Genomic DNA, 13,317 nt, shown 5'->3' on the forward strand with positions numbered 1-13,317 from the left:
AAGAAATTGACTTATTAAAGCATGGGTTTCATGCTTGGGTCAATTGTTTTTAGGTCAAAGCCTCCATTGAAGGCTTCTAGGGTTTATGTCAAGTGTCCTTGTCCATGTCATAATGTAAAAGACCCTTCTTGGGCTTCATTTGTCAAGAAAGAAATTTATTTTAATATAAAATAAGTCAATTAGGCCTCCTCCACCAAGTCGGCCTAACTGAGGGGAAAAATCTCCTATATAAATACAACAACTCGACCTCATTTGGATTACTCAGTCATCAATTTTGATCTAAAACTTTTGGGGCCAATAAAAGTGCGAAATTCAAGGGATAAGAAGGAAAAGACTAACGAAGGAGAAGGAGGTCTCTATCGAGAAAAGGAAGTCGAAATTCCCTCTCTCTCTCACACACACACGTGAAGGGATGAAGTTACAATAATATAGCTGGGCCGACATTTTGGGTTGTTGTTGGGCTGAAGCTATTGGACAAGAAAAAGACTACTGAAGTTTGCTAAATCATATTGGAAAGCTGACTTGGTGGAGGGGGAAGGTCTTTTGGTCTAGGGTCTTAGTCTATATCAACTTGAAGTTGTTAGTGGAAGAGTTTGATTGGGTTTTCCCCTATAAAGAGGTTTTAACCCTGACAGAGTGCCTACATCTAGTGTCTTTGATATTCATGTTTTTCTTTTGATAATTGCTTGATGAAACAAAGGTAAAGAAGAACATAAGAAAGGTAATAAGAACACAAAGATATCACAACTAATTATCAACAAAAGAAAATCTTTCTGCCTCTTAGATTTTCTAAAAAGACTAACATATCTCTGAAAAATATAACTCGCGTGGAGAGAAAATTAAACCCACTAATTATCACTTAAATTATTATCCTTTAATAAATCAATTATAACTTTTATTACTAAAAAATTACTTAGTAAAAATCCATTAATAAAATTTATTAAAAAAATATAAAACAAATATCTAATAAAATCATCAAAATCATAAAACAAAAACCCACTCCAATGAGAATGTGAGGAGAACAAAATAAGATGTCGATTTTGGAAAAATCCAATGACAATAGCATGAAAGCCCAGTGATCCTTCCGTTTCGGAAATGTTATTTGATTTTAAAATGTTTAAAGTAATATTAATATTCTAATTGGTACTCTTTTTAAATTATATTTAGTTTTACACATTTAAATTTGTTTATTAAAAATTAAAAGATAGATTTATATCTAAAATAAATAATATAAATCGTTGAAAATAGAATTTAATTTTTAATATTTATAATAATGGTGTTACATCAAAATTAATATTAATATTCTTATTTATTTAAATTGGTATATTATAAATAAAATTGAGATCACATTTCATTATTTTCATTAGGTTTTTGGTTATAAATGGTTGAAAATAGAATTTATTTTTTAATATTTTTAATAATGATATGGTATGAAAATTAATATTAATATTTTAATTTGTTTAAATTTTTTATATTATAAATAAAATTGATATAACATTTTATTATTTTTATTAAGTTTTTGGATTTTTTGATTAGTAATTTTTTTAGGCTAAATTTTAATTTTGGTTGTTTATAATGGTTTTTTTTAATTATATAGATTTAGCACTTCGGAAAATTTGTGGGATACTATAAAATTGTGGTGAATTTATAATTCAAATTTGTGATTCAAAAATATCTCCCAATTTACAACTCAAATTAGACTAGAAAATATATGAAAAAACCTTCCAAAATGTAACATAGATAAACCAAAGTGTTTCATTATATTAATTATGGAATGAATTCATATTCGAAAAATGAAACAAAAAAAGATAATTAGTTTATATCATCATTGTGACTACACTTATAGACGAGACCATTATTTAGTGTGTTTTGAGCTTATAGGTTCTAAATCAAAGCCAACTTGATCTATACAAAATTTACAAATGATCTTGAATTTAATGGAGTTTTTGTCAAATATTCCTTGTCATAATTTCTGTAAAAGTACATTGAATATTTTGAAAACAATCAATTCCATATTTGCATCATTTTGTTAATGTTTGGAATTTTAATTTTGATTTAGACTAAAATTTAACTGTATGTTAACTTATTGTTTTGTTTGTACCATCAGATAGTCAGTAGAGGGAAAAGGCCCTTGTTTTGTTATTTTAACTGTATGTTAACTTACTGTTTTGTTTGTACCGTCAGATAGTCAGTACAGGGAAAAAGCCCTTGTTTTGTTTGTACCTTCAGTACAGAGAAGAAGCCCGAATTTAGGAAATTTTGAGATAAAATATTTGAAAAAAAAATTATCAATATTAAAGTAGAAAATGGATAGATTAATAGAATATTTTCAGTAGAGTAGAATACTGTAAAATATGTGATTTTTAATTTTGTCAAAATAATAGTGATATGGCTGCAATAAAGTGTTTTGGTCATATGATTAATAACCATTGTTAAGTGTTTTTAGTCATATGATAGTTAATTATAGTTAAAATAGGAAATTTTAATCAAAATTTAGTAGAGGTTTTTAAAAACTTGAGCTAAAGTTGTTTAATCTTAGAATTCAAGTGCCCTAGGGGTTTTTCATGGTGCTAAATTTATTTATGCATTCAAAAATGTATTTTAAATAACAAAAATTCACAATCTTGTTTGAAATTGTATCGCCAAATTCCAGTGAAAAAACCATTTACTCTATCCATTAGACTCTGTATATATATATATATATATATATATATATATATATATATATATATATATATATATATATATATATATATGGTGGTGAATCATTGAGTCACTGAAATATTCTAACTTTATGAAACCTACCTACCAATTGATATTATAAATCTAACCTTAAACCTATCACACAAAAACTTACCTTACAACTGATACTATAACTCTATCCTTAAATTGTAAGATTTTATTGGCATTTAAAATAAAGATCTTGTGGTGCATAGTAGATTGGATTTCCGGATGGGTATATTAGAAGAGATCACAATGTTTTTCTAAACTAATAAGCATTTGTTATCTGATTCCCAAGATAAAATTTCAAAATTACAACAACAAATGTTCCAAATAGGAACTCTGAAGCCAATTTCAAAGGAATTTGAGAACATGAAACACCCCACTGCAAACGACAGATACTACTACTGTCTTATTCCTCAAAAGGAACATTAGCAAGAGTCAACATATCTTGACTTTGAACTAGTTACTTGTTACACAGAGACTAACTATGCTACATGATCAACTTCTTGATCTCGCTCACACAGGTTTCCATGTTCCTGTAAGAGGTTCCCCCTTATTTCACTTCCATTCTTGCCACCTTCCATAACTCTTCTGCTCTTTTCATTTCTTCTCCTTCTCTTGCCAAAAGTCATTTAACTGCAATTTTCCAATCATCTATGTTGGGAACCATGGTGGCACCTTCACAAAACCTGACTCCAACCTTCAGATATTCCAATAATAACCTAGCATTATAGTATTGATCAACAATCATGGGCCATGTTATTAGTGGAAATCCCAGTGCATTGCTCTCTAGTGTAGAATTCCACTCAAAATGGGTAAGAAAACCCTGCATAGAGGGGTGTGACAGAATCAAGAGCTGAGGTGCCCAACGTCAACTCAAATCAATGAAATATATAGTAAGATTGTTTCAAATCAATCAATCAACCAATCACTGATTAACCAGATAGTCATTACTGAAACATTGTGCAATCATTGCAAACTCTAAACAACTGAACTTCATAATATATATGCGACTGTTCTGAAGAAAACTTGTGTATATATGCGCCTCGTGTGCATAACATCTACGTACCAATATCAAATCATTGAATATTGAAACCTTGTCAAACTGAGTAATTGTACTGAGTCACAATAGAAACTAAATCATATATATATCAATACTGATTCATTAAATACCCAATCATAATGAAACATCATCATTGGTTAATATACCAAGCTACAACCTAATAAATCCAATCAACACTGCCAGATACATGCCATGCTTATCAAGACATCATTGACATATACCAACAAATAGGACGAACATCATCAATTGTCATCATCATCAAGCAACAAATCAAACTATAGTACATATACGTGACCTCCATAAAACAAATCTGTGTGTGTACGCAATTAGCATGCATAATGCCTACATATACATATCAACATACTACATAAATTATTATATAATTTATATGCTATATGCGATAGTACTGAACCAAATCCGTGTATGTATGCAGCCTTACTAAAGAAAACTGACATATAAATCTTAAATTACTAAATCAGATCTTTGCTGCAAATCACAACATACTTTCTATAAATTTTATTGTGAAATAACAAATCATTTCAAATGTATTCAAACAGATCATTCAAACATAAACAAATCAGTAAAGTATAACCATTAGTACTCAATGCACTATCAGATCTCTTAGATCTGAGTCATCTTCTTGCTCCTTAGTGCACACTTATTTCAGACTAGATCACACATGAATAAACCATTCACTTGCACCCTTAACTCCTTGATCTCCATCTCCTTATATATCTTTTTCCTTTTTCAATACCTAGGAAAATCCTTTCGTAATGTCGTTAATATTCGTTGATGGTATCAAATAGACATTATCGCCAAAATTACTATGGAAAATTACCATGGTAATGGCCCTGGTATCCAGTTTTCCATGGTTCAAATTATATATGTGACTTTTGTTCATAGAACTTGTGTATGTACATGACTTTTCTTCACAAGAATTGCATATACTTCTCAAACTTCACATTTTTCATGCATCTTGTGATTGAGTTGTCAATTCTCTTCCATATCCTCTGTAATATTTGTACCAGTATTCCCGTTATCTATATTAGTTCTATAACCATCATATTATAAACAAGTTGACTTCGAGTACATCTTTTTCAAGCAGGTTTCCATGAAGGAAAACACATTAGTCATAATGCCAACAAAGAATACCTGAAATACAAGAAGTCATTATGCCCAATAACTTGGAGATATGGACTAGGAAATCATTTCAAATATAAGACTGCCACATGGTACTCACTTAAATATTACAAGATACAGGAACTTTCTAATGAAAAATTCAAAAAGGTCCTTTTGGAAAAGTGGTCTCATGTTAGAAAGAAGCAAAATAAGAGCCATAAAGGCCTATTTCCTGATATCTCCATCTTATAGGCTCATGGATGTATTCACAAAGAGAAGATCATTGTTTTTATTAACCCTAGTTGCAAGCATAATCTCATCAATCTCAAATTGGCCAAAATATTGCAAGTTCCAACACAACATATTGACATCACACAGGTTGATGGTGCGCACATTCAAATATTTAAGGACTTGAAGGTTACCATGGATAAATATGTATTACATTATGAATTTTATGCTTTAGATATGGATGAGGAGGATGTTTTTTTGGGATATCCTTGGATGGACTCAGTTGATAATGTCAATATTAATGTATAAAATAATTTTTTGAAGCTATGGTACAAAAGAAGAAAATGACCTTGCGGGACATTTCCATTAGTAAGCAGGACAAGACTAAGGAGGAACCAACAAAAATCTCTACAGACACTCACACATTAGATGATGAGTGCTTGGTGGAAGCAATAATGAAAGATAAGCTATCACCATAAAAGGAACCAAACACCACTCAGGCACCATCAATTGAGGAATTGAAGAAGAAAACCCCATCAGTTAAGGCTTCAACATATCACTACTCATATCACCTAGCAAGACTCCAATAAACAAGACAACAACCAACAAGATGGAACAATATTAATAACAAGGATGGAAGCACCTGGAAGACACACAGAGAGGCATGGTAATCTACCAACAACACATCTACAAATGGGAACCACAAGAACTAGTTTCCATCTCAAGCAAGCGAGGTAGCAATTAGATATAGCGTTTGACTTTCTCTTGGATGGATTGATGGATGCAGGTGCATGGTACCAATGGACTACTCTTTTGAATAGATCATATTATTTGTGTTCTTCTCATGCTTCAAGGACGAAACATTCTTTAAGGGGAGTGGAATGTAGTATACCTAGGGGTGGATAATATGGGGTACATAGGGGAGTACCCAAGGGTAAAATATGATGTAAAAGGGGACCACAATTAATTAGTTTAGTTAATAAAGACCGTTAATAAAGATTGTAAGTGGTTACCTACATTAATGATGATTGTAAGTGGTTAATCCTCATTATAAAAATGGACCAAAATTAGTTATTTTAGTTGAGGATGATAAATAAACGTGCCATAGTTAATAAATAAAGTGGTGAACTCGCATTATGCAAGGGACCACAAGTAGTTGGAAAATAATATGAGATAAATGAAATAAGCCCATGGTATTGGATGTATGGTATTGAGGGCCCATGGTATTACCTATGGTATTGTATGTATGAACCCTATATAGAGGCTAGAGACTCTCCATTGGAGATATGTCAAGTATTGTTTGTATTGATAAACATATTTCTTGTGGAGTTTTCTCCTTCCTAAAGGAGTGATTGTATGGTGTTACGTTATTCTCAGATTTCCTCTTGAATTTATTTTTGTTGGAGATTTTATTATATCTCGATACCTTGTAATAATACTGCAAATAATTCCAAGAGAAATACGAGAATAAAATATAAAAGTTTCATATCTTTATTAATAGAAAACCCTTGAGGTATGGTAACACCATACAACTACTCCTTAAGGAAGGAGAATACTCTACAGAGTATATGCTTGTCAATACAAAACAATAGTTGACATCTCCAATGGATAGTCTCTAACCTCCATAAAGGCTTCATACATATAATACAATGGGTAATACCAATTGCAATACAATGTGCACTTAATAACCATACATCCAATACCAAGGGATTATCACATTATTCCCTAACTGCTTGTGGTCCCTTCCATAATGTAGCTTTACCACTTTATTTATTAGCTATAACGTATTTATTTATTATCCTTAACTAAACTTAAATAATCATGGTCTCTTTAGAATGAGGGTCAACCACTTGCAATCATCATTAATGTGGGTAACCACTTACGTCCTTTATTTACTAAACTATTGTGGTCCCCTTTTTATATCACATTATGCCCTTGGGTACCTCCCTATGTACTCCATATTATCCACCCCTAGGTATACTACAATTGTTCAGCACCAAAATCCAACAATCCTCAAAATCATAGTCATAATCATCATAATAATAATCATAATGAGGTCTGTAAACAAGTGTGTGTATATCTATATCCCATAACTACATGGTCTCTCTTAGCCCTGTGGCACCTCGAAGCCATGTGGACACCAGGTGCTCTCATCAACACCATATATTATCTAACACCATTGCCCCTTGTCACCGTGGAGTTGCATGCCCCACATATGGGCTCCGCAACCAACCTATTTCATATTATTTTATTATATAAAAAATATGTACATCAGTTACATTATATCTACAATCTTGAGCCTTCGACCACATAACCATATCCAACAAATGAGCATCAACATGTTGCCTCCCAAAATATACAAGGCATAAACACATAGGCAAGCAGGCTCGCAAAATGACTCCAACTCACCAACTTAATATCAAAGTACATATATTTACATCATAAACTGGTCGAGGTATTACATCACAATGATTCCCAATATTCATGTGAATATCTAAGATGTTCAAATTTTCCTATAGGAATTACTCATCACAATTTTCAAATATTTTTGCCACATAGGCTCTTCGAAGAATAGAACTTGGGTGGAAACCTGCTAACTATCACTCAAGCTATTATCCTTTAACAAATCAATAATAACTTTTATTAATAAAAAATAACTTATTTAAAATCAATAAGTAAAATTTATTAGAAAAAATATTAAACAAACATATATTAATATTGTGAAATAAAAACCCACTCCAATGAGAATATGAGGAAAACAGAATTACATATCAATTTTGGAAAAATCCAATGACAATAGCATGAAAGTTCCTTCCATTACATAAATTTATTTAATTTTTAAAAGATGTGTAAGTATGCTTGTGTTGAACTTGGAGTTGACACATGTCCTTTAAAAAAAATATTTAAATAAAAAAATGTGGTAATTTCACTAAGGAGAAGTGGTAAAAATATTTCACTCACTCTCAAACATAAATAAAATCTTTGGGCTATAATAAAAAAATAAAAATGAATATATGTGTTTGGTTTATTTTATTACAAGTATAATAAAACATCAATAATCTCATTATTAATCTCACTACTAATGTCCATACTAAAGAGGAGTGTTAAAAATATTTCACTCACTCTCAATCATAAATAAAATATTTTGATGTGCATATAAAAAAACGTAATCTTATATATATATATATATATATATATATATATATATATATATATTTTTTATAGTTAAAGAGTCTCTCTATAAACAATGATAAATTGCAAGTGGTCTATATATATATATATATATATATATATATATATATATGATCAAATCTATAGAGGTGCAAACATTTTATTCAAATTTTGCACTCTAAAAGAAGTTTTCACCTCAAGACATTTGATCCCTCTTGGCTCTTGTTACATCGGTGGTTAAGATGGATCTGACTATTATTCATTTCTAAATTATATTTAGTTTTACACATTTAAATTTGTGTATCAAAAATTCAAATATAGATTTATATCCAAAATAAATTAATATAAATGTTGAAAATGAAATTTATTTTTTAATATTTATAATAATGACATGAAACGAAAATTAATATTAATATTTTAATTTATTTAAAAATTTATATTACAAATAAAATTGAGATCACATTTCATTATTTTTATTAGGTTTTGGAATTTTTCACTGGGAAAATTCTTTTTAGTCAAAACCTTAATTTTGGTAGTTTATAATGGGTGTTTGATTACATATATGAATTTGGCACTTTGAAAAACTCTTAAATTACAGGAATTGTGGAGAATTTACAAGTTAAATTTGTGATTCAAAAATATCCTTACTAGATTCTAGACAAATTAAACTAGAAAATATGTAGAAAAACCCTACAAAATAACTAAAAAATGTATAGAAAAACCTACAAAATATAGAATAAATAAATTAAATTTTTTAGTTATATTAATTATAAAATAGATCAAATTTTTTAGTTATATTAATTATAAAATAGATTAGAATTTTAGAAAAATTAAAAACTTAATTGCTAGAATTTTAAGACACTTTACACTTAAATTTATATTGCCATTGTCTTTACACTTGCGGACCAGACCATTATTTAGTGTGTTTTGAGTTTGTCGGTTCAAAATCAAAATCAATTTATGTATATAAAATTTACAAAAGATCTTAAATTTAATGAATTTTTTTTTAATGATCAAACTTGCTTTCTCATAATTTCAGTAAAAGCATATTGAATATTTGAAAACAATCAACTCCATATTTATATCATTTTGTTAATGTTTGGAATTTTGTTTTAGACTAAAATTTAACTGCGTGTTAGGTTATTGTTTTGTTTGGCACGTTACAACAGATGGTCAGTGTATGGAAGAAGCTTGGACTTGAAGGAAACCTGTGATGAAATCTTTGGAGAAAAAATCATCAATATTAAAGGAGAACCTCGAGAGATCAATAGGATATTTTCAGTAGAGTAAAATACTGGGGTAGATCGATAGAATATTTTCAATAGAGTGGAGGAGCATGATAAAATTGTGTGGACGATATATAAGATTTTAAAGGGATGTGATTTTGAATTTTATCAAAATAATAATAAGATTTTATAGTAAATGTGATTCTGAATTTTGTCAAAATAATTAGTGATATGGTCATAATAAAGTGTTTTGTTCACATGATAGTTAATTATAGTTAAAATAGGAATTTTTTATCGAAATTTATAAGATATTTTTAAAAATTTGAGTAAGTAATTTACATGTTTCCTTTTTGAGAGAACTGAATATATTTATATATTTAAAAATGTATTTTAAATAATAAAAAACACATTCTTGTTTGAAATTATATCATCAAATTCCAGCGAACAAATTATTTACTATATATAAATGACTATATAATGAATTACTGAGTTGCTGAAATATTATAACTTTATGAAACCTACCTGAGTTGCTGAAATATTATAACTTTATGAAACCTACCTGCCCATTGATACTATAACTCTGACCTTAAAACCATCACACAAAAAACCTACTTTCCGGCTGATACTATGGCTCTAACCTTAAATTCTAAGATTCTAATCACAGTTAAAATAAAGATCTTGTGGTGCATATTAGATTGGGTCGCCCAACGGGTAGAGCAGGAGACATCACAATGGTTTTTGTAAACTAATAAGCTTTTGTAATCTTAATCCAACAAGTTTACAACAACAGATTTTCCAAATGGGAACTCTGAAACTATGTCAGAGGAATCAGAGAAGAGTGAAACACCCAACAGCAAATGACAGATACTATTACTGTCTTGATTCCATGACAAGAACATCAGCAAACAACAACAGATTTTCCAAATGGGAACTCTGAAACTATTTCAGAGGAATCAGAAAAGAGTGAAACACCCAAGAGCAAATGACAGATACCATTACTGTCTTGATTCCATGAGAAGAACATCAGCAAAAGACACATACTCTGACATTGAACTGGTTACTTGTTATGCAGAGACTAACTAGGCTGCACTATCAACTTCTTGATCTCACTCACACAGGCTTCCATGTTACTGTAGGAGGTTCCCCCTTCTTGCATTGCCATTCTCGCTGCCTTCCTCAACTCCTCTGCCCTTTTCATTTCTTCTCCTTCTCTTGCCAAAAGTCGTTTAACTGCAATTTTCAAGTCATCTCGGTTGGGAACCGTGGTGGCACCTTCACAAAACCTGACTCCAACCTTGAGATATTCCACCAATAACCTAGCATTATAATATTGATCAGCGGTCATGGGCCATGTTATCAGTGGCACTCCCAGTGTGATGCTCTCCAGTGTAGAATTCCACCCGCAGTGGGTAAGAAAACCCCCAACAGAGGGGTGTGACAGAATCAAGAGCTGAGGTGCCCAACCTTTAATTATCAGACCTCTTCCCCTCATTCTCTCTTCAAAACCTTGTGGAATAACACCATATTCATCAGCAGGCATAGTACTAGGTGGATCCCTGATGACCCATATGAAGTACTCTTCACTTGCCTCCAGCCCTGCTGCCATCTCCTCTATTTGTTTATTTGAAAGGCAGGCCTGGCTGCCAAAGCAAATATAAATAACAGACTTCTCTTTCCGAGAGTCAAGCCATTGCAGGCATGCTGATTCATCGATTGAAGTGCGTTTCCCTCTCTCAATCAAATTTGTTCTGTGCTTCGTCTCGAACACAGGGGGAGGTAGCAGAGGACCCACAGACCAAACAGGCCTGCCGGAAACAACCCTGTGCAGATGATCGATATAAACAGATTCTAGATCATAGAAAGTGTTGATAAGAGTACCCCAGCTTTTCGTATTCAAATTCATGGTATATCTGATGAATTCACATACAGGATCCGATCTCTTGTAAAATTGTGCAAAAGGAGAGATTTGACGCTTGGGAAAATTAGCAAGATGAGGAACTTCGGGGAAATGGACTGTTTCGTCTTCAGAATCCATTAATTGGGGCATGTGTTTCCAGAGAGAATAGCTGAGAGAAACAACAAAAGCACCAGAGGTATGGAATACTATCCTGGGTATCCCGAGCTTGGCAGCTGTGTCGTGAGTCCATCCCAAAAAGAAATCGCTGATTAGGCAGACAGGAGGACCAAACCCATCTGAGCTATTTTTCTGTTGTTGGAACCAATGTTCTATTGGTACAGCGAGTTGCCTGAATGAATAGATGAAGAGTGGGATGAGCTGAGGAGTTGAAAGGTTCCCCGCGTTTTCACATCCCGGGGGGAGGCCTTCAGTGGGAGGGAGGGGAATGATAAGAGGTTGAATCTGAAGGGCCTCTGATGAAGCTCTCTGCAAAAGAGGATTCAAGAGGGATTGGTTTTGAGGAGTTGTGAGCACCGTTAGGGAGAGGCCGTGGGTGGCGAGAGTGTGGGCGAGGTCGAGCAGAGGAATCATGTGGCCCTGTGCTGGCAATGGGAATACAAGAACGTGAGGTCTCCTCTCCATGTTTGCGATTCCAGTACAGTGACTCTCCAGATTTGAGCTGGCTATAGTGATTTATGATCAGAGTGAAATTAACTGCGCTCTTTTGACTTAAATAACAAGCAAAGGGTGGAAAATTGTGTGGACATGAAATCAAAACCAGAGCTCTATAGAGTGGACGAGTTATGTTGTGACACGCAAAACCAAAAGATGTTTGACTGGAAGAGATAAGTTTGTGAGGCGGAAGTTGGCGTACAGAGTTTTCTGCGTGGGAACATCCCTACGAATATAAAAAGAAAAAGTAGGGATGGGAACATCCACCTTGAATATGAAACTTCAAAATAATTCACTCATCACATCGATGGTGATGGTGATGGTGACGGTGACGGTGACGGAACGTTGAGCTCGCAGTGATTCACGACTGAATATGATAAGGAAATGGATTCACAAAGCACATAACTATAAGAGTGGAAGAGTAATGTCGACATGAAATGAAAATGAAAGTAGAAGAGCTATGTCGTCACATTCAAGTGGGGATATTAAATTTTTATTTAGAAAAAATGGTAAATACTAGCATTTGCGAGGAGGTGCAAAGCACTGTGGGTAATTTGTTGGGTTTTTTTAAGGTCGGAAAAAGTGATTTAGACCTAGTGCATTCTAACGTTTATAAAGAAATGAACTAAAAATTTGTTAATATAAATAAAACATAATAAGAAGATAATGTTGACTAGTGCAATTATAACTATTTGGAATCAAATATGGGAGCGCTTGGACAGTTTGATAAATTCATTAGCTTTAAATTAGAAGTAACAAGGAAAACATTATTTCTGAAAGCATTAAAATCGTTGATGTCAAAATCAATAAACATACACTTTAGTGATGACCTGGTTACCCTATAATGGTAATGCTAAATCTGCATGCATTAGCCTCAAGGGTGATAAGAGAAAGCCTATTCAACAAAAAATTGATTCCCAGGGTCAGGGTCAACAAGACACAGTAGTTGGGATCTGGGTAGTTAGTTGAAATTTTGTTCTCTCCTTCATGAGACATCCTAACTTGATCCTCTCTCTCAGCTGGCAAGTCAAACTAGGACCAACATCTTGCAGTCAATTAAAGCTTTAAGAATGAACTCCACAACGGAGCCACCCAGCTTGACGTTGAAAAGTCCATCAATCAAGGAGGAGATGAGTACTTAAACCGATTTTGTCCTAGTATGCATCCAATCTAGCTAGCCACTATACTCCTAGCATACATAAATGTACTAGTTGGAT

At 32.3% G+C, this 13,317-nt stretch overlaps 1 pseudogene; it reads right to left on the reverse strand.

Annotated features, from left to right (window-relative positions):
- Positions 1-10,263: 10,263 nt before the first annotated feature.
- Positions 10,264-12,158, reverse strand: LOC149207345 (UDP-glycosyltransferase 89B2 pseudogene; annotated as a pseudogene).
- Between the last annotated feature and the right edge of the window lie 1,159 nt (positions 12,159-13,317).

This window comes from Pinus tabuliformis, chromosome 1_2, assembly GCF_031772625.1.
Source record: "Pinus tabuliformis cultivar Carrire ecotype Pingquan chromosome 1_2, CPIR1, whole genome shotgun sequence".
NCBI classification, from domain to species: Eukaryota; Viridiplantae; Streptophyta; class Pinopsida; order Pinales; family Pinaceae; genus Pinus; species Pinus tabuliformis.